The sequence below is a fragment of the Triticum dicoccoides genome, chromosome 2B (genome assembly GCF_002162155.2).
Source record: "Triticum dicoccoides isolate Atlit2015 ecotype Zavitan chromosome 2B, WEW_v2.0, whole genome shotgun sequence".
Classification (NCBI taxonomy): domain Eukaryota; kingdom Viridiplantae; phylum Streptophyta; class Magnoliopsida; order Poales; family Poaceae; genus Triticum; species Triticum dicoccoides.
This window is the reverse complement of record NC_041383.1, coordinates 74752237-74770625: the sequence shown is the minus strand read 5'-3', so window position 1 is coordinate 74770625 and position 18389 is coordinate 74752237. Positions and strand designations below refer to the sequence as shown.

General features: G+C 44.0%; 2 long non-coding RNA genes across 2 annotated transcripts in view; both read right to left on the bottom strand.

The window, feature by feature from the left end:
- Positions 1-9033: 9033 nt before the first annotated feature.
- LOC119367176 overlaps positions 9034-18389 on the bottom strand; it is a 10087-nt gene continuing 731 nt past the window's right edge. The window contains exons 2-3 of the long non-coding RNA XR_005176219.1: positions 10480-10544; positions 9034-9106 (exon numbers count right to left, since the gene is read on the bottom strand). This is a non-coding gene — a long non-coding RNA (uncharacterized LOC119367176). The remainder of the gene's footprint in view (positions 9107-10479; positions 10545-18389) is intronic.
- LOC119367175 lies at positions 15820-17263 on the bottom strand. Its single transcript, XR_005176218.1, has 3 exons — positions 17143-17263; positions 16959-17018; positions 15820-15936 (listed from the first exon to the last, which is right to left on the bottom strand). It is a non-coding gene; the product is annotated as an uncharacterized LOC119367175 (long non-coding RNA).

The window sequence follows — 18389 nt, the reverse complement described above, 5'->3', positions numbered from 1 at the left end:
GGGGAAGGGTGCGGGGGGTCAGCGGCGGCGGTGGAGCGGGGGACGGTGCGGTGGGTCGGCGGCGGTGGTGTAGCGGGGGAGAGGGTGCGGGGGGTGCTCGACGGTGAGGGGGATCTGGCGAGGTGGGATAGCGATCGAGATGGAGGGGGATCGAGATCGAGTGTCCTCATGAATATTCAATATTTTTTAATAGTGAATATGAAAAATATCATCAAATTTGAAAAAATATTCATGAATTCAGAAAGTGCCCATGAAATTTAAAAATATTCATGAGTTCAAAAAGTGCCCATGAAATACAATCGAGAAATGAAGGCTACAATTTAAATACAATCGATCTTAGCTAGCTATCTGTTCACAATCTTCTTGCCCTTTTTTTCGTAAATGGAGTTCTTCTCTTGAATGGACGTCCTGCAGGTAGGGTGGTCCTGCTTCTTCTTGTGGTGTATCCTGATACTTCATCGTCGTCGTCATGTTCCATCTTCGGGTCGCCGTACTTGTCGAAGCCTTGCTCATTGGCGACTCCATCCATTCCGATGATCTTCCTTTTGCCTCTCCTCATGACAACACGACTGGGCTTTGACGGGTCGGTAATGAAGAAGCATTGGTCCACTTCGGAAGCCAGTAACCATGGCTCATTTTTCGCGGTGACGTTTGCGCTCGCGGTCTTGGATTTGGATTCGGGTATAACCATGGTGGTGAAATACCGGTCTTCTTTTATGACGCTCTTGGCCCATCTGACACGGAACATCAAGACCTTCTCTCTAGCGTAGCTTAGCTCCCAGATCTCCTCGATCCTTCCGTAGTATCTGTCCTTGTTGTTACCGGTGTAGGATTCCATCGTTACCCCAGAGTTCTGATAACCATCGCTCTTCATGTCCTTTCCCTCGGTGTAGAATGTGTAGCCGTTGATATCGTACGCCTCATATGTCATCAGGTTGTGCTCGGTGCCCTGTGACAAGGCAAATATGAGTTGTTCTTCCGCGGAAGAATCCTCATGTAAAGGGTATGACAGAAGCTTCTGCTTGAATCAACGCGTGAAACATGATTTGTGCTCTTTGATTATATCTCCGTCCGTCCTCTGTTGGCCCTGGTCATTGTACGTCTTCTCAATAAAGGTTTTGTGCTCTACCACCCAAGGATCGACCACGTCTATGTGCTGTAGCGCGACTAGGTTTGCTCTTTCAAAGTCGGCGAGTCGACCCGCGAAGTCGACATGCATTTCGCGGCGACCGTCGCGGTGACCCCAACCAGCGAGCCTGCTGAGGTGCCTGTTGACGGGCAGACCAACGGTGTTCTCGATGCCTAGATAATTCGTGCAGTAGGAGATGCACTCTTCGGTCAGAAAGCCCCTGGCTATGCTTCCCTCTGGACGTGACATGTTGCGAATGTATCCTTTGATGACACCATTCATCCTTTCGAACGGCATCATGCTGTGCAGGAATGCCGGCCCAAGTTTGATGATATCCTCCACGATATGGACCAGCAGATGCACCATAACATCGAAGAATGCCGGCAGGAAGTACATCTCAAGCTCGCATAGTATCACCACGATCTCTTCCTGCAGCCTTCTGAGTTTCCTCACGCCAACCGACTTCTGAGAGATAATGTCAAAAAAGTTGCATAGGCCAAATAATGTTTCACGGACGTGCGCGTCCATGATCCCACGGTTGCAACTAGAAGTATCTGCGTCATCAGCACGTGACAGTCATGAGACTTCATCACGCTGAACTTCTGCTTCGCTGAGTCTAGGTATCTGCTTATCTTCCCCGCGTAATCGTAAGGAAGTTTTACTCCTACGAGGCAGGTGAAAAACTGATCGATCTCCTCCTGACTTAGAGTGAAGCACGCGGGAGGGAAGTCATTTCCGGTCTTCTTGGCCTTTTTGCCTTTGCGACTACTTTTCGTGTCCTGCTTCGCCTCATCATCATCATCATCATTAGCATGAAGCTCCTCCCTGATGCCCATTGATTTCAAGTCTGCCCTTGCTTTCGACCCATCTTTTGTCCTCTCTGGCATGTTGAGCAGGGTACCAAGCAGACTCTTGCACACGTTCTTCGTGATATGCATGACATCAAGGCTGTGAGGCACATGATAGATCTTCCAGTACGGCAAGTCTCAGAAAACAGACCTTCTTTTCCATACCTTCAGCAGCGGCTCTGGCGCCTTTCGCTTCTTTCCCGGCTCTGGCGCCTTTTGCTTCTTTCCCGGCAATGGGCATTCTTTCCAATTTTTTAATAGCTCGTCTATTTCCTCGCTGCTCCTTGTACGCGGGCGTCTTCGGGGTTCGATTTCACCATCGAACAGATCCTTGCGTTTCCTCCATGAGTCATCATTGCGAAGCCACCTTCGATGTCCCATGAACACAGTTTTCGAAGACCCGGGATCTCTATCTAGCTGGCGATACGTTGTGTCATCCATGCACCTGACGCATCTAGAAAATCCGTGGACCACCTGCCCCGCGACATATCCGTAACCGAGATAGTCGTGCACCATCATGAGCAGTGCGACTCTCATAGGGAAATATTTTTTCTCTGCGGCGTCCCACGTATTGGCTGGCATTTTCCACGGCGTGTCTAGGTCCTCTTTCAGCAGCCCCGGATACAGATTGATGTCATTCCCTGGTTGTTTCGGCCCTTCAATTAGCATACTCATGTGAATGTACTTCCTCTTCATGCACAACCAGGGGGGAAGGTTGTACATCCACACAAACACAGGCCAGGTGCTATGTGTGCTTCTCTGGCTGCCAAACGGATTGACTCCATCGGTGCTCGCGCCCAGCACGATGTTCCTTGGATCCTTCTTAAATTCTGGGTGTTCGAAGTTCAACGCTTGCCACTGGCTCCCATCCTTAGGGTGACTCAGCATCTTGTATTTTTTATTTATCTCCGGATCATTTGCGTCATCTTCTCGCTTCTTCTCCTCCCTATCCGCGTGCCAACGCAGGAGCTTTGCTACCTCAGGGTCCGCGAAATACCCCTGCAGACGAGGAGTGATCGGAAAGTACCACACCACTTTTCAAGGAGTTTCCTTCCTCATCTTGTATCGAGTGACGCCGCACACCGGACATATGGTAGACTCTGCATAAATGATGCACTTGTTCATGCACACATGGTATTTCACATGCGGTAAATCTAGAGGACACACGATTTTATTCGCCTCCTTGAAACTGGTCGGGCACTTGTTCCCCTTGGGAATACGTTCGTGCCAGAATGACATGTTCTCGTCGAAGCATGCGTCGGTCATTTTATGTTTTACCTTCATCTCCAGAGCCATGAGCGTTACTTTCAGGAGGGTATCCTCGGGCATGCATCCTTCATACAATGGAGTAACCGCGTCTATCTCCAGTTGATCCAGCTTGGCTTTCTCTCGGGCGGCAGCTCTTGCGTTATCCGTCTGCTTGAGAAGCAGCTCTTGAATATGAGGATACTGCACCCGGCACATCAATGGTCCATCGTCGTCTGCTCCGGCATCTTCATCTTCATGATCATGCCCTTCGTCTGCTCCGGCATCTTCCTCATCATCATGTCCAGCATCTTCTACATGATGACTGTGTACTGCATCTACTTCGTGATCATGTCCTGGAGATTCTTCGTCTTCTCGCCCGCCCTCGCCGCGGTTGTCTTGCTGCCCTTCCTCATTTCTTTCCCGGCCCCCATGGAAGACTTCATAATCATCTTCATCACCTTTCCACCGATAGCCATCCATGAAACCACGCAAGAGCAGGTGGTCCCGCACCTGTACGGAATCCGGGTCCATAAGGCTCCTCAGCTTGCATCTTTGACACAAACATCTTATCTCCGTCTCGTTCTTTTGAAGCATCTCGGCCTTCGCGGAGCTCAAAAACCTATTCACGATGCCTTCAGTCATCGTGTGGACCATGGTCGCCTGCGGGGTAGAGCAAAACGATATTTTAGAACCAAGAAAAAATTTGGCATGACTTTACCTAAAAATAGGACCAAAAAGAATGCATAGTGCCAAAATTCTTGTGAAACGGAAATGAATCAACATTCCGGCAAAATATTGGCAACTATCGCATTTCAAATACCGGTACCTGCAAACACAAACATATATGCAACACCACAAACATATGCAATACCACAAACATATATAGATCTAGCTAGGCCATAAAAAGTGCATGTGCACGATGTTGGAGGGAGAAAAAAAGTAGATCTACAACATAAAGATAGCTTTCCCCTTACTTACCTATCAAAAAAGGCAATTTAACCACTTAATTTGGATGAATCTATGGTGCAAATGAGGTGAGGAGGAGGCAGCCGAGACAAGCTTGGAGGAGGAGGTGGAGAGAATGAAGTGGGGAAAGTGAGTGTGTAGGTGTGGCTGTCCAAAATATCTAGCTGGTCCCAGGTTACTAATGGCGCACCACCTACAAATGCGCCATTAGTAACCCTGGTTACTAATGGTGGTGCGCCATTAGTAGTTTTGCAAAAAAATGATAATAGTGGCGCATTGTGTGGCTGGGGCGCCATTACTAGTTAAAACTAGTAATGACGCACTGTGCCCTGGTGCGCTATTAGTATTTTTAAGAAAATAAAAAAAATTATTACTAGTGGCGCACCGTGTGTCTGGTGCACCATTAGTGTCTATCACACTAATGGCACACCGACACATGGTGCGCCACTGCTATATAGTAGTGGCGCACCACATGTCTGGTGCGCCATTAGTGGTCATATCATCTATAACCCTTTTTCTAGTAGTGTATGGGCTAATTTCCATGTCTAGGATGCAGAAGAGGAACTAAACAATTCAACGTGCAAGCTCACATTGAGCAGTCAAGGTTAGATTTTTCATAGAATTAATTCTTGAATATTTGTGCAGTGGCATTGCACTTTATTAGACACCGGTTTGGGCTTTTAAATCATGGATGACAATGCTCTCCCGCTTGTACCCCGCTATCTTTCTATTGCCACTACTATATCATGTAGTAAATTTTGCTAGAAAAAACATGTACTAGTAAATGCAAATTTGAAATTCATTGTTCAGTTTTGCTAGAACTCATCTAGATGAGATATAATTTGGTCTCATTCATCTTTTATAGTCATTGGATGTGATGCTACAAGATGCGTGTGTGCTAACGTAAGTTGTATTTGTTTTTATTTTCAAAGTGAATGAGGCTAAATTATATCTCATCTAAATGAGTTCTAGGTACTCCCTTCATTGTTTTATCAGTGCACACAAATTGTTGGTGACAAAACTGTTTTCTTGAAGATTATCTCATGGGACCGGACATCTCTTATCAACATGACATTGGCTTCGCAAGCCTGCCGTCGTAGCCTGAGAATAGTATCCGCATGATTCTTGTATTTGAACGGGAAAATAGACAGAGCAAAACCTCAAATAAAGACATCAAGTCTACCCTAAACTACAAAGACTAAACGAGAAAGGAGTCTTCGCCTACGTGGCCATGCTGGAGAGGACATGGGAGGTAGCGGGTAAGCATGAGCGCGTGGGTAAAAAGAGACTAGGTTTATTATTCAATTAGTAGCTAGGGTTTGATGGATGCCTAACATTAATATTTTGATTACATAGTATTCGCAAGTTGGATGTTAGACATGCATATTCATATATTTTCTCAAGCTAGTTGAGTAATCCAGCCGAGAGCTTAACTACTATTCTCTCCGTTCCTAAATACAAGTCTTCGTAGAGATTTCACTATGGATCACATACCGAGCAAAACATACAAATATATATAGATGCATTTTAGAGTGTAGATTCATGTTTTGCTCCGTATGTAGTTCATAGTGAAATCTCTACAAAGACTTATATTTAGAAACGAAGGGAGTAGATTGTAAGGTGTGAGCAATACTTGCTCGTGAACATGCAGGGTGCACATCACATACTTGATGTTTCGGGTACCGACACCGATGCACGATCGCAAGATAAACTAGAAGAGAATATCGATGGAAGTATGTAACCGAAAAATTTGCTTGGTTGAGGGATTAATTTCAACTTGTCATCAGATTAAGTTCAAACCAGATACTGGTTGTAAAATTCTATAATCAAATTCATCAATTATTACAAGCTGTCACATCAGATCAGGCCTTCTGCATAGCATTACAAACAAGGGTCGTCTAATCTGGATACACTACAAAGTGATATATGCACACGGTGCCGATCAGCAAATCATGCTACCGCGTGTGTCCTGGACAATTGCGCATGCATGCTAACTTCAGCAATTTAGCAACTCATGCTGCATCCCGGACAATTGTGTATGCATGCCGGCACCGGAGAACTGACCGTCGATGTGGCCCTCCAAACCGCACACCTCGTCAAAGGCAAAGAACTCGTCGAAGTTGACGTTCTCTGGCAGCTCGATATCTAAGGAGGACTCGTCGTCCATTGCGACGGAGGACGGTAGCGTTCCAACCACCAGCGCAACACCACCATAACTCATGCAACACGCCAGCTGGGGCGTCTTGAATCTCTTGATCTGATGTCGACGCGGCCGACCCTTCTCCGAGGTCTCTGCCTGGCAAGAACCACGAGCAACCCAAGTCTTGGGAAGAACTCAGCAAATGATGATCTTCTATTGTCGCGTTCACGCCCACGTAGTTTTGATCTGAGGACGTCACCAGTGGGCAGTGGCCATTGATTCCCGTAAATCGCCGCAGCACCGTAGCGATCCTGTTCTTGAGGGAAAAGAGATGAGTGCGAGTGCGACGTTGGCATATGCTCATCGGGAATCGCTTGCCGGGTGGCCGCGCGCTGTCCACCGTCGTCGTCGCCGAGATCATCGGGCTCCCTCTTGCGCTTCTTGCCGTAGCCACTAAACAGAATACGATACAGCCTCACCGACGACGCTGCATTCTTGCACCTAAAGCCAAACAAAAGCTCAGACTTGAGCCCCCATACCAGGCACAGGCATGTCCTTTAACTTCTTGAGCCGCAATCTGATCAAATGCAGCAAGCATGCCAGCATTTATCTATTTCATGTGTGAAGAACATACTCTTGAATTTTTGTTTTATTTGGAGCTGAAGGTTCTAGGGAGACTTACTTAGCAGAAGCTGCTAAACATGTCTTGAGCTTTTTCCTCCTTCGTTTGTTCTCGCTAAACTCACATGGTTGGCTACCAGGATCACTACTGATTTCTGAAATGAGAAGTGCCAACTACAAACAACACCAAAATCACTTATAATCAGAGATAGTCTATAATCAGAAATCAGATAGATCAACTAAGGACGATTGAAACAGCATAGAAACCTGGATTATTTGTGAAAACAAGAAGATCTACATGATGTTTAATTAAGCAAAACATTATTAGTCCCAACAGAAGGAGATAAAGAAAGTAAATAATAGTACACGGCCAGACAATAAAAGTGATCAAATTGTCTCTCTGAACTATATCATCATTGCCACTCAAATGCATATTCAGCATTGTCGACGAAAACAAAATACACAATCCTTGCTGATAGCTGACCGTGGATTTAATATTCTGTGTCCTAGACCCTCATCCTATCAATGCACAAAATTAGAAAAATGCATATGCACCTTCATCACAACATACAGGAACGTATATGGGGCATAATCAAACACAGCTTGAACTACAACTCTGCATAGACAACTAAAGTCTCAGGCATAATGTAGACCAATAGGAATGATGACACGATGCGAAGAAAGTGCATTATATGTACAGTAAGACGAAATCACCTTGATAGGCCTAGTAGCAGTTATGAAATAGAAGAGGTGGCAACTAATAGCGCGCCCTTTTTTCCAGATGTCCTTCCTAGCGGCTGCTTGTGTCTTCCATCATATCAGGAAGATCTCCTACAGAGTAGTCCATGGCAACCGCATTTCTAACATGCACAGAAAAGTAATGCATATATCAAAGATGAATACTCAAAATGTTCGCGGCTGAAATACAAACTCAGAAATGGCAGATCCATGAAGGAATTGAAAATACAACAAACCTACAAAGATTGAATCAAGTGCGGAAAGGTATGCGGAATTAACTGGCTGACCTGCAGAAGGGCAATCATGACCCGATGGCGGCATAGGAGTGGATTCGCCCGCCTTGTCACATGAAGCCAACAGGCTGGGCAACGTCGACGGAGATCTGACCTTCTAGAATCAATGTATTTCGCCATTTTAAGTATCGAAAAGAAAGCAAAAGATCACTCCAGGTACTTGGTTCACTTGTTTTTCTGAATAACATTTTGGATGCTTTCTTTCTCCATTTGATGCTGATATACCTATAGATGAATGTGGCATATCATACTGTCAGCACAAGAAAGTAACCAGCAACTCAGTATTTCTTCGTAATGGGAAAAATATTAAAAGACAAACGAAATATGACTGATTTTTGTCCCAAAAAGGACTGCTTCTAATCAACACACATATCTGCAGTAGCAATTTTTTTAATGTAATAATAGCAGTGAGCTAATTTCATTCCATTTCCTAAATGCAAGCAGCAAATAAAGACTGTTATGAGGATCGAACAGAGGTATAACAAAAAAATAGTAGCAACCCTAAAAATGAACAGAGATGTATACCTTCTAGAATGATGCATTGTCTAATCCACAAACGCCAACAAGGCGCTAAGCAAACATCAGTATACTTAAATCTAGCATTATTAGCACAGAGCCCGGACTAAAAAAGGGTGCGCTAATATTAGCACAGAGACAGAATGTTTTATCTTTTTCCTAGGATAAAGGAAGGAGGAAATAGAAAACAGACATTTGCTGCAAGAAGGTGTACATGGTTCAAGGAAAAGGTGTGCACCAATTTAAGAAGTCTGGGAGTATATCCCAAAAAAAAGTTTCAGATGTACATATCGTTACAAGCTTGAAATACGACATAAAAACTTGGAATATGAGATTGTGCATGTAGAAATAAATAAGAAATTATATGTCAAACAAATTTATGTTTTCTGCCATTCCAGAAATTCTAGTTTCTTAATGAGCCGACTTGCACACGTCTCTCTCCGAAGGAAAGACCATTTCTTATTAGAGAAAAGGGATATGTACAATGCTAGACATATGTGTTGGTCGATAATACCTCAAATGGCGCACCACTGAGATTTTCCATTACCAGCTTCTTATGGATCAATGATACGGAGCTCTCTGCTTGTGCCTGGCTTGGCAGCTTCCTCTAGACCAACAATACAATTAATAGATTAAGAGAGTACCTCAGCAAACTCAAGATTAATTTATACTCCGTAAACTAATATAAGTTTACGGAGGGAGTAGTAGCTAAACATATCCATAAAATCTTTTTATTCTTTCTAGAAAATATAGAATTATCCAACATGTAAGGGGTGAACCACCATCACGACACCGGCATCTAGAATAAGCTGATTTGCAGAAGCATTGCCACTAAGAATAATGCATAACAATGATTTTTTTCCTAGATACAAGGGGAGGCCTCAAACTTAATCATTTACTTCCATAGCACATCATACAATGCCCCATTAAAAGAGTTCTTCGAAATACCATGCAAGCGCCAGATCGAATGGGGAACAATGGAGGAGGCCACCCGCGACCACGGCAAGCGACCAAGGAATCGTTGTTCCGTCCAGCTCGACCATGTGCAGTCATCGACATCTTTGTGTATGTGTGTGTGGTTTGGCTCCTGGAGTACACGAGCTAGTGTTCTAACTAAACTGAAACAGAGCATTTCGTTGGAGAGCAACCTATAGCAGAGCAACTATAACTTGGAAAAAATCTCACAATCGAGAGAGAGGGATGGACCTAGTTTGCCGATCTACCATGCATCATTACTCTATAATTTATAGAGCTGGAAGCCTAACATGCTACTGCCATCAGCGGTAACCAATGAAATGAGGAGTGGAACAGTAGGAAACTTCTTGTAGACTACAATAAAGCTCGAGGTACATAACTAAACATGCATGCACAGTTAGTTATGAACAACCACTTCTGAGTTACCAACAAATACTTAACTATGTAAAAGAGATTTTGGACTATCCAGTGGACTACTAAAAGAATGAAACATCATTTTTCATCCAAAAAACATCTAAATTCTGAATGACAATCATTAAGCAGGTAGAACAAAATTATGAAGGGCAAATAACTATAGAAACACAACTGTGCACATTCTATCCATTGTTATATGTCAATGAAAATAGTAGTACATACCACTGAAGGCAATCAACTTTAAAAAAGGTGATGATATTCATACAGCAGTCTGTATAGGTTCTATTCATCGGTGGACAATGTAATGTGATAAAACCAAAACATTTCATGTAGAATGGGCTTGCATATGGTTTAAAGTAACTATTGTTTTGTATTGTGGGGAGGTTTAAAACAAAATGTGATATAAGAAGTTTAAGGATAAGACATATCATGCATATGAGTCGTCGAAAGGGAAAGCAACCATGAGAACAATTAGAATAGTCATAAGCAGATATATTGCCATCTTGGAGAAGTTGTAAGGTCACAAAGCATGCAGATTGGAAGAACAGAATAAATCATTTTGTAATGATAGATTAATGTAAACTCACTCACAGTTAGTTAAGACAATGTCAGATGAATTAAACCTCCAGCCAAGTGTCCAATGTATGCAGTCCTTTCTGCAAAAAGATACCGATGTGTAAACAACTTTCATATGATATAAAATAACGAGGGACAAAAATAATGAGAGATGGTATTATTAAGTTCCTCTGAAACTGAGAAGGGCAGGATGCTTACAAATGGGCAGGTTACCAACAAAGTAAAACATAGCACTAATGTTTTAGATTAAGTACAAAATCAGAACTTCACCATATGAAAAATGCCAACATTATGCCGTATACTCACTTTTCTTTCCTTCCTATATTACATGGTGTTGCTAGGCATTTGGTCCACTAGAAAAGTTGGGTACACTGAGGCAAACAGTAAACCAAATACTGCACTTGGGTACAAGCTTGTCCAAAACGTTACAAAATGGTCTTAAGTTTCAAGAAGCACTGTCATCATATAAATCAGAGCAAACATTTAGCATACTTTATTTCTTTGTTATTGACTTTGCACAACCATTGAAGTATACTTTGATTGCTTACTTTGTAGGAACATGTTATTATAATTGATTCTTGTTTTTTTTCTGGATGTGACTTCCCCTTGGAATCCAATGCACAAGACACTTGCATCCATTCTTGTGATAGAAACAAAATGTATTTTAGTCTTTCTCTGTTAAGCTAAACAAGAAGCTCTTTTATTTTCTTTCTGCTTCATTTTGCAAAAAGCTTCACATACGTATAAATACAATCTACAGAATCACATATACTATGAATTTCTCATGATTCAACAGTTTGGTATTTTCAAAGTGTATTTGCAGTCTGTGTCGGGGCCTTGTATCACGTAGAGCTAAGACGTGTGTTGTTGACCTGAAGCCATGACCCTAACTCCATTCTAGTCACATTGCACTAGATCGGAATCGCGCCTTGGCGCAAGGGTGCCGGTGTCAACGTTTTGATCAAGCAGGTAATGCTAAGTAGTAGTAATTCACGTTAAGCGTATGTCATTAAATTTATTATCATTGAGAGTGCCATGGCGCTCAGAGCCAGGTCCTAACAGTTGTGCCTAAGCGTGTGTGCCAGGCGTGCTGTAATTATTGGACAAGCTTAGCATGTTTCATAATACAATAATTTGATTTCATGCCCATGATAAAACAGAAGTATTTTAGCTTGTTCAAGAGCAACAGGACATGAAGTTCAGTGTAGAAGAGTAGAGCCAGTGGCAGTGAGATTACACGTGCATAGAAAGTCACATGTCATAGGACACATAGTTTTACATGACAAACACAATAGTTAATCCATTGAAACATGACTAACACGGTAGTTAATCCATTGAAACATGACTAACACGGTAGTTAATCCATTAAAATACATACTACTGGGCAAAAGAAAGCATCAATTACATCTTAGATAAGATAGTAACTTAGATAGCTAGCTCGATGTACCATTATATTTGACTCAGTCAGACCCCTATATATAGAGAGAGATTTGAAAGCTGTCGATCACAAATAGAATTGGTGATGGCTACTACACATGGGACATAGATATATTGCAAAATGATTTCGCAGACTGATGTATCCTTCCTTCTGATTGGCCATGTTGACCGTTTCCAAATAAATCTTTGCGTGCAGTGTATGTAAATTCGGTCCTAGCGTGTTCGCTGTCAACTTGTTTAGACAACAAAAAAATGAGTTATCCTTCTTGAGTAATCACCACCCAAGATCCATACACATATTTTAGAATATACCTTGTCTCTATGGGGGAGTGTGGTCATCCGCCGCAGTTTGCATTTCATGGAAACATAGCTGTCAGGGGGTGCTATACATGAGATTTATTAATGGGCTCATGAAGAACGAAATAAAACAATCTGAGGAAGTGTCACACACCGACATTTTGTCAAGCGACTTGGATCCAGCAGCGGTGGAGAGAGAGAGAGAGCACACCTGTCAAAGGCCTTCATTGTCCACTTCTGGGGACGCGACCTGGTCCAAGACGGCATGGTCCTGCTTCCACCGCTGATCATGCTACTGAGCGATGGGGAGGCAACAACTGCTTTGAAATGTCGTGGTGGAGGAAGTGGCGAAAGCTCTCCTCTCCATGGCGCTCTTTCATCGACGGCGACACCTCCAGCCGGTCGGAGCAGTGTTTCCCAGAAGCCTCAATGGTGGGTACCTCTCTGCGAATCAGCGAGAACTTATTTATTAATAGCATCTAGTATAACAAAGGTTTTGTACAAAACCCAATGGATATACAATAGAAGCAAAGCGATGTGGGAAGATATGGCCGCCAAATAATTTTAGCTGAACAAAAGGAAAAATCCTCAGCACTCAAATATACTTAAGTTTTTAGTCCATCTATCAGATTGCACACATGAGCATAGACATTTGGCCCATATATCTAAGTACTAAATCTTATCCATATAAAGTAAGGCGTTTCTTACCACAAAGTCAATCTTGATGCCATTACAACAAATAGCCGTATGTAGCTGCTTTTGCACAAACTAAGTACCAGCACATATATACTATTACTCTTGATGTGAAATAATCATATAGAGAGACAGATGACGTACTTTCTCATTTCAACATGGATTAATCACAGATCATCCCAAAAAGTGTAGCTCAAGAAGATAAAGAATATGTGCATCCAAAAGGAAAATCAAGTAGGTCGCAAAGTACCACATGTACCACCAGTGACATATGCGCATATCAAATAATCACAGGCTAGCAGATAGTAGAGAATAAATTATGCACGTGCAACAACAGCGCCAATCCAAGTTTGTCGCCTGATGGTAAACGTGCTGGTCTGGAAGCAAACCAAGGATGACCTGCTCCCAAGATCCATAGCAAAGCTCATATTCAGAAAGGAAATGGACTACTAATACCTGCATTAATATGCACAAAAGTTTATATATTGTCCGAAAAGAGAATTCAATTCATAAACGGTAAACACTTATGAGTGGAACTTAAATAGTCCGTCCAATGATTCTTAACAGCAATCCACTGGTGACATTTAAATCCTAACTAATCAGGGTAATTGTTCTTTTCTGACAAAAAAGGGTAATCATTCTTAATAGCAACACACAACTACAAAACCAAGAAAAAACTTAGTAATTCTAACAGGCATGAATGAATAGCAAAAAGGGAACAGGACAGAGAGATACACACATAGAGCGTGAGGCATGAGATCATCACAATAGCACCCCATGTTCAACGAATTGCAGCTCTGGCTTACCGCTCACACTGCATCCACGACTCTGTTGGTTCACTATATGGAGCAGCAAAAAAAGGGGGTCAGAGCTGTGTGCATGGACATCTGTGACATATGAACCTGGGATGAAGTACTTGAGTGCACGCGCAACACGAGTACAAAAGCTGATGACCCCAGTAGAGCAGCGGCGTGAGCCGCGACCTGCGGTTCTCCAGTCGACGGAGACGGCACCCATCAGCGCTATCGTGCTTGACCCCCATGCACACGCTGTCGCTACAGTTCACTTACGAGAGAGCCCGGGAGGAGGCGCCTCGAATCAAACACATTAAGAAAAGGATCCGCTCATGAACGAAAAGTCACTCTAATGGGCTATTACAACAAAAATAGACTACATTTAAATTAAAATGGGGCTACCTTATGTTAAATGTCTACTCCTCAGATGGAATTAATAGGAGTATTTGAATAGATGGTTAATTGATTAAGTTAAATGTCTACTCTAGTGGAGCAGTTTTGAGCCACTAACTGAGAATGTTCAGGTTCTAAAAATGTCAGATTTCTAAAAATGTCCAGGTTTGGACTTGTAGTTGTACTTCACAATTCAGGACAACATGGATCTGACCAGCAATAGAAAAATATAACAACAGAAAAACAGGGCACCACAGAGCTCTACAAACTGAAAATTATACAGGTTGTCTCATACAGTAAAATTATGGAGTTGGATAAGACCTTTTTGTGTTACGGTCTTTCAGAAACGACAATACAAGCTAAATCCTGGACAGTAAAATGTTGGGACCGGCACCCTCGCGCCAAGACAGTAACACAAAATATGTAACAACTTTGGATACAAATAAAAATGTTCAGGTTTCACTGCACAGTGGGCTCAGATTCACCTTTCCTCGATCATATAACCTACCCCCGTCATCTCTTATCACCAGATCAATCTGCTTATACAGTAGAGCTGCCCTGGTTATCACTCAACAAGAATGACCATCCAAGGACAACAACAAGCATCACAGGATCAAAAAGGATTCTAGAGACAAGAGGGAGGATCCAACTTGATACACACAGGTGCCTCCATTGCTCAAAGGCACACTAATTCCAGCCAAGGTAATCATCATCGCCCTAGCACGAACACCACTTGAGCATAAATAAGCAACACCTTTAAATACAAATAAAAATGGTTCAGAGTTAATTGCATAGCCGCCACGGACACCATCGCCGGGGCCGTTGTTCTTCCGCCCTCCTCCGTGGCCACTGCCGCCGTCACCATGGTTGGTGGGAGCCACCTGTGTGGGAGGGAGGGAGGGAGGCAGTTGTAGGAGCGAGTGAGAGAGGAGGCGGCTAGATTTTCATCGCAAGAAGACGCGGTCATTTTATACCCCCCCCCCCCTAAGAGAAATGACCCAGATGCCCTGGTGGGGGCACGATATTTACATTTTGCTGCAACTGGAATTTTATCCAACGGCCCAGGTCGATCGGGGTCAAAATTGGATGGCTCACGGCGATCGGGCTCGAGATCGGATGGTCGGTATCACGAGGGGCTTTCGATCGAACGGCCCAGAGTCGCTGAGCTATGAGGATTCAGGGTTCATTGCATAGTGGGCTCAGATTCACCTTTCCTCGATCATATAACCTACCCCCATCATCTCTTATCACCAGATCAATCTGTTTATACAGTGGAGCTGCCCTGGTTATCACTCAACAAGAATGACCATCCAAGGACAACAACAAGTATCACAGGATCAAAAAGGATTCTAGAGACAAGAGGGAGGGTCCAACCTGATATGCACAGGTGCCACGATTGCTCAAAGGCACACTTATTTCAGCCACGATTAATCATCATCGCCCTAGCATGAACGCCACTGATCAATCTAGCAAATCCAGGAGCATAGCTATAGGACCAGGGCATCCACATGTAAACCAGAGCATCACATGAACTTCCTATGATAGCAACTAAACATGAACAGAAGCCTAGAAACCCTAAAATGGCATGGATCCACAACTATAGAGCTCAAGTAGGAACTGATGCATGAGTAGGGGAGCATCAACCAGACGAGCGCCACATCAATATAGCCATGGCCATGTCCCATATAGTAGCTGAAATAGAGGAGCAGGAGGAAGATGGACCTCACCGAGAGAGGTTGTAGCCGAGGCAGTACTCAGTGCGCGCCGGGGTTGCGCCTGAACGCCATCCAACCGGTGAGGAACCGCGTCGGAGTTGCACCTTGCACCGTCCCGCCGACGAGCACAAATCATCAACAACCTGTGTAAGAAAGGCATCGTTCTATATCAGAAACAATTATTTAGGAATTACTATTTAGCACAAAATATACACACATCCAGCAGCACCATGAATTCAGTTGCAGAAAGATACCACGGGCAAGACACAACCATCCAAGAAATGAAATATCCAGCACCACCACTCATTTATCCAACAAAAGCATAGGATAATACAATGATCGTTGGCATTGTCCACTCCATCGATCACGATGATGCTAACCACATGTACATTACTTGCCTTAAGTGAATATTGATCCCACTGTTAACTGAATATTGGCCCTAGTGTTAACTAATATGATAAACTCAATATTGATCCTAGAGATTGCTTGCACACAATCCTTGGAGATTTATACTGGAGTAATACATTTGTCCTTGTGTTCGAGATACGGTGAAACTATAATCACAGAGAATGGTTGAGTGTATTGGAGATACAGTCAAAGCACTAATTCACTGGACCATAGAAATACCAGCATCCAGTTTAAATTTCTCAGAAAATGGAGTGCAATTTAGCCTGACCATTAATATACACATAATGTTGTAGATTAAGCCTCACCTTTAATCTCTACAGAAAATGTTGTAGATTCTCACAAATTATCTTTAAACTTTTAAATTGGTTGCTCTTATGGGCTTTATATGAGAACCAAGTGCTACTACCATTTTTGGAATCTAATGTATATGCATTCTAAATTCAGTTTACTTTAAATCTTCAGTACAGTCGGTGACAAATTCAGTACAGTACTGAGAACATTTAGAACACTAACTTTAATGTACAATCGAAGACAAATCTTCGGTAGTTCAGTTAACCATTAACTTACTGTAACATAGGGGTATTTTACTGTAACCAATATCCAGTGAACCACTAACTTCTATAACCAGTAACAGACATTAACACTAACTTACTGTACCCATGTACCCATAAGCTTAGTGAATTTTTAACTTCAGTAGTTGGGAACCAACACTGTATAAAAACACAGATTTGACAGTACTCAGGCAGCATACACTAACCATCCTCCTTTGATCTTTCGGCATCTCCCGGTGACCTCCTCTTTTGTCTCCGCCGAGCTGCTGCACGCACACGCAAAGACATGTATGTTAAGACATAGAAAACATGGATCAGAGAGAACGAGAAGGGGGGAGCATGAGTGTTGAGAAGACATGGGTGAATATGATGATGGAACGCAGGTGAGACCTGGAGAGGAGGGGGGGCTGGATCCGCCGATCCTCCTCGCCTTCTGAAAAAGGCAGAGCGCCTTCCACCGGACGGCTGCACCCAAGGTGACGGCGATAGGCTCCTTGTCGAACAAAGCACCGGCAGCTTGGGAATCAGTTGCTCCTGCTCGAGGACGCATGGCTGCACGGTCGAGCCATAACACAGCAAGGACTCCCCATGGAGATAACCAAACTTGAGAATAAACAGAAATTGCTCTATTTTTCTAAGCCAAGAAGGTGCACAATCAGAACCATGATCACATAGTGTTTTCTCAAACCAATTAACAACAAAGAGTAATCAGCAGCTAGAAGGTGATTCACTAACATAGGATATGCACATGAGAGACTTGTTATAGCATAAATCATGAGACTAAGAGCACCAACATAGATCTGCAGATACTCTTCCTAGTCCTCTTCCTAATTTTTTCGTCTGCTAAATCAACATAGAAGAGAAATAGGAGCTTACCCATCTTCTTCTTCCCGCCAACTCTGGAGGACTGCATCTCTGCCCCTTAGGATCCAACCCCCCTGCAAATGACAAAATCAACATATCAAATCACGAGCAGACGAACTGGTAAATCCGTGCAAGAAGGAGAGGGGGGATGGGGAAAGTGGTGAGGGCACTCAGTGGTGGCTTCGCATGGCGGATTGGAAGCTGCTCACCTCAGGTCGTCCTCTTCCCGGAGGTGCAGTAACTCGAGGACCATGGTCTGCCACTCCTTCAGCCGACGGCGACGCCACCAGGCAGATCCGTTGCTCCTCCCGGTGATGAACACGTGATAGAGGAGGAGTAGCGGGGGAGGGGGAGGTGCGCTCCTGCCAATGGGTAGTGGTGGAGGCGGCCAGAGTTGACCTCACGACGGTGGCTGGCAGGGCGGGAGGAGCAGCGGATCCGACGCGCCCAGACTTGTAGCAAAACGGATCCGGCGACCACTGCATGGTGCCCATCTCACCAACGCGGTTGACCTGCAGCGCCCACGCCTCGGGTAGGTGCCAGCGATGGCGTGGCGGCGATGGGCGGGGAGGATGGCTGGCGGTGTTCCTCCTTCCCTGCCGTGGGAGCCGGGGCCAGGGCGGGGCGTTAGGGTTTGGCGGCGCCAGATCGGAGGAGTGGAAGGAGGAGAGGGAGGCGCGGGTGGGGAGGAGGCCGGGTGGCGGCGGGGAAGGAGGAGAGGGAGGCGCTGGTGGGGAGGAGGAGGAGGCGCGTGCGGGAGAGGAGCCGGCCGG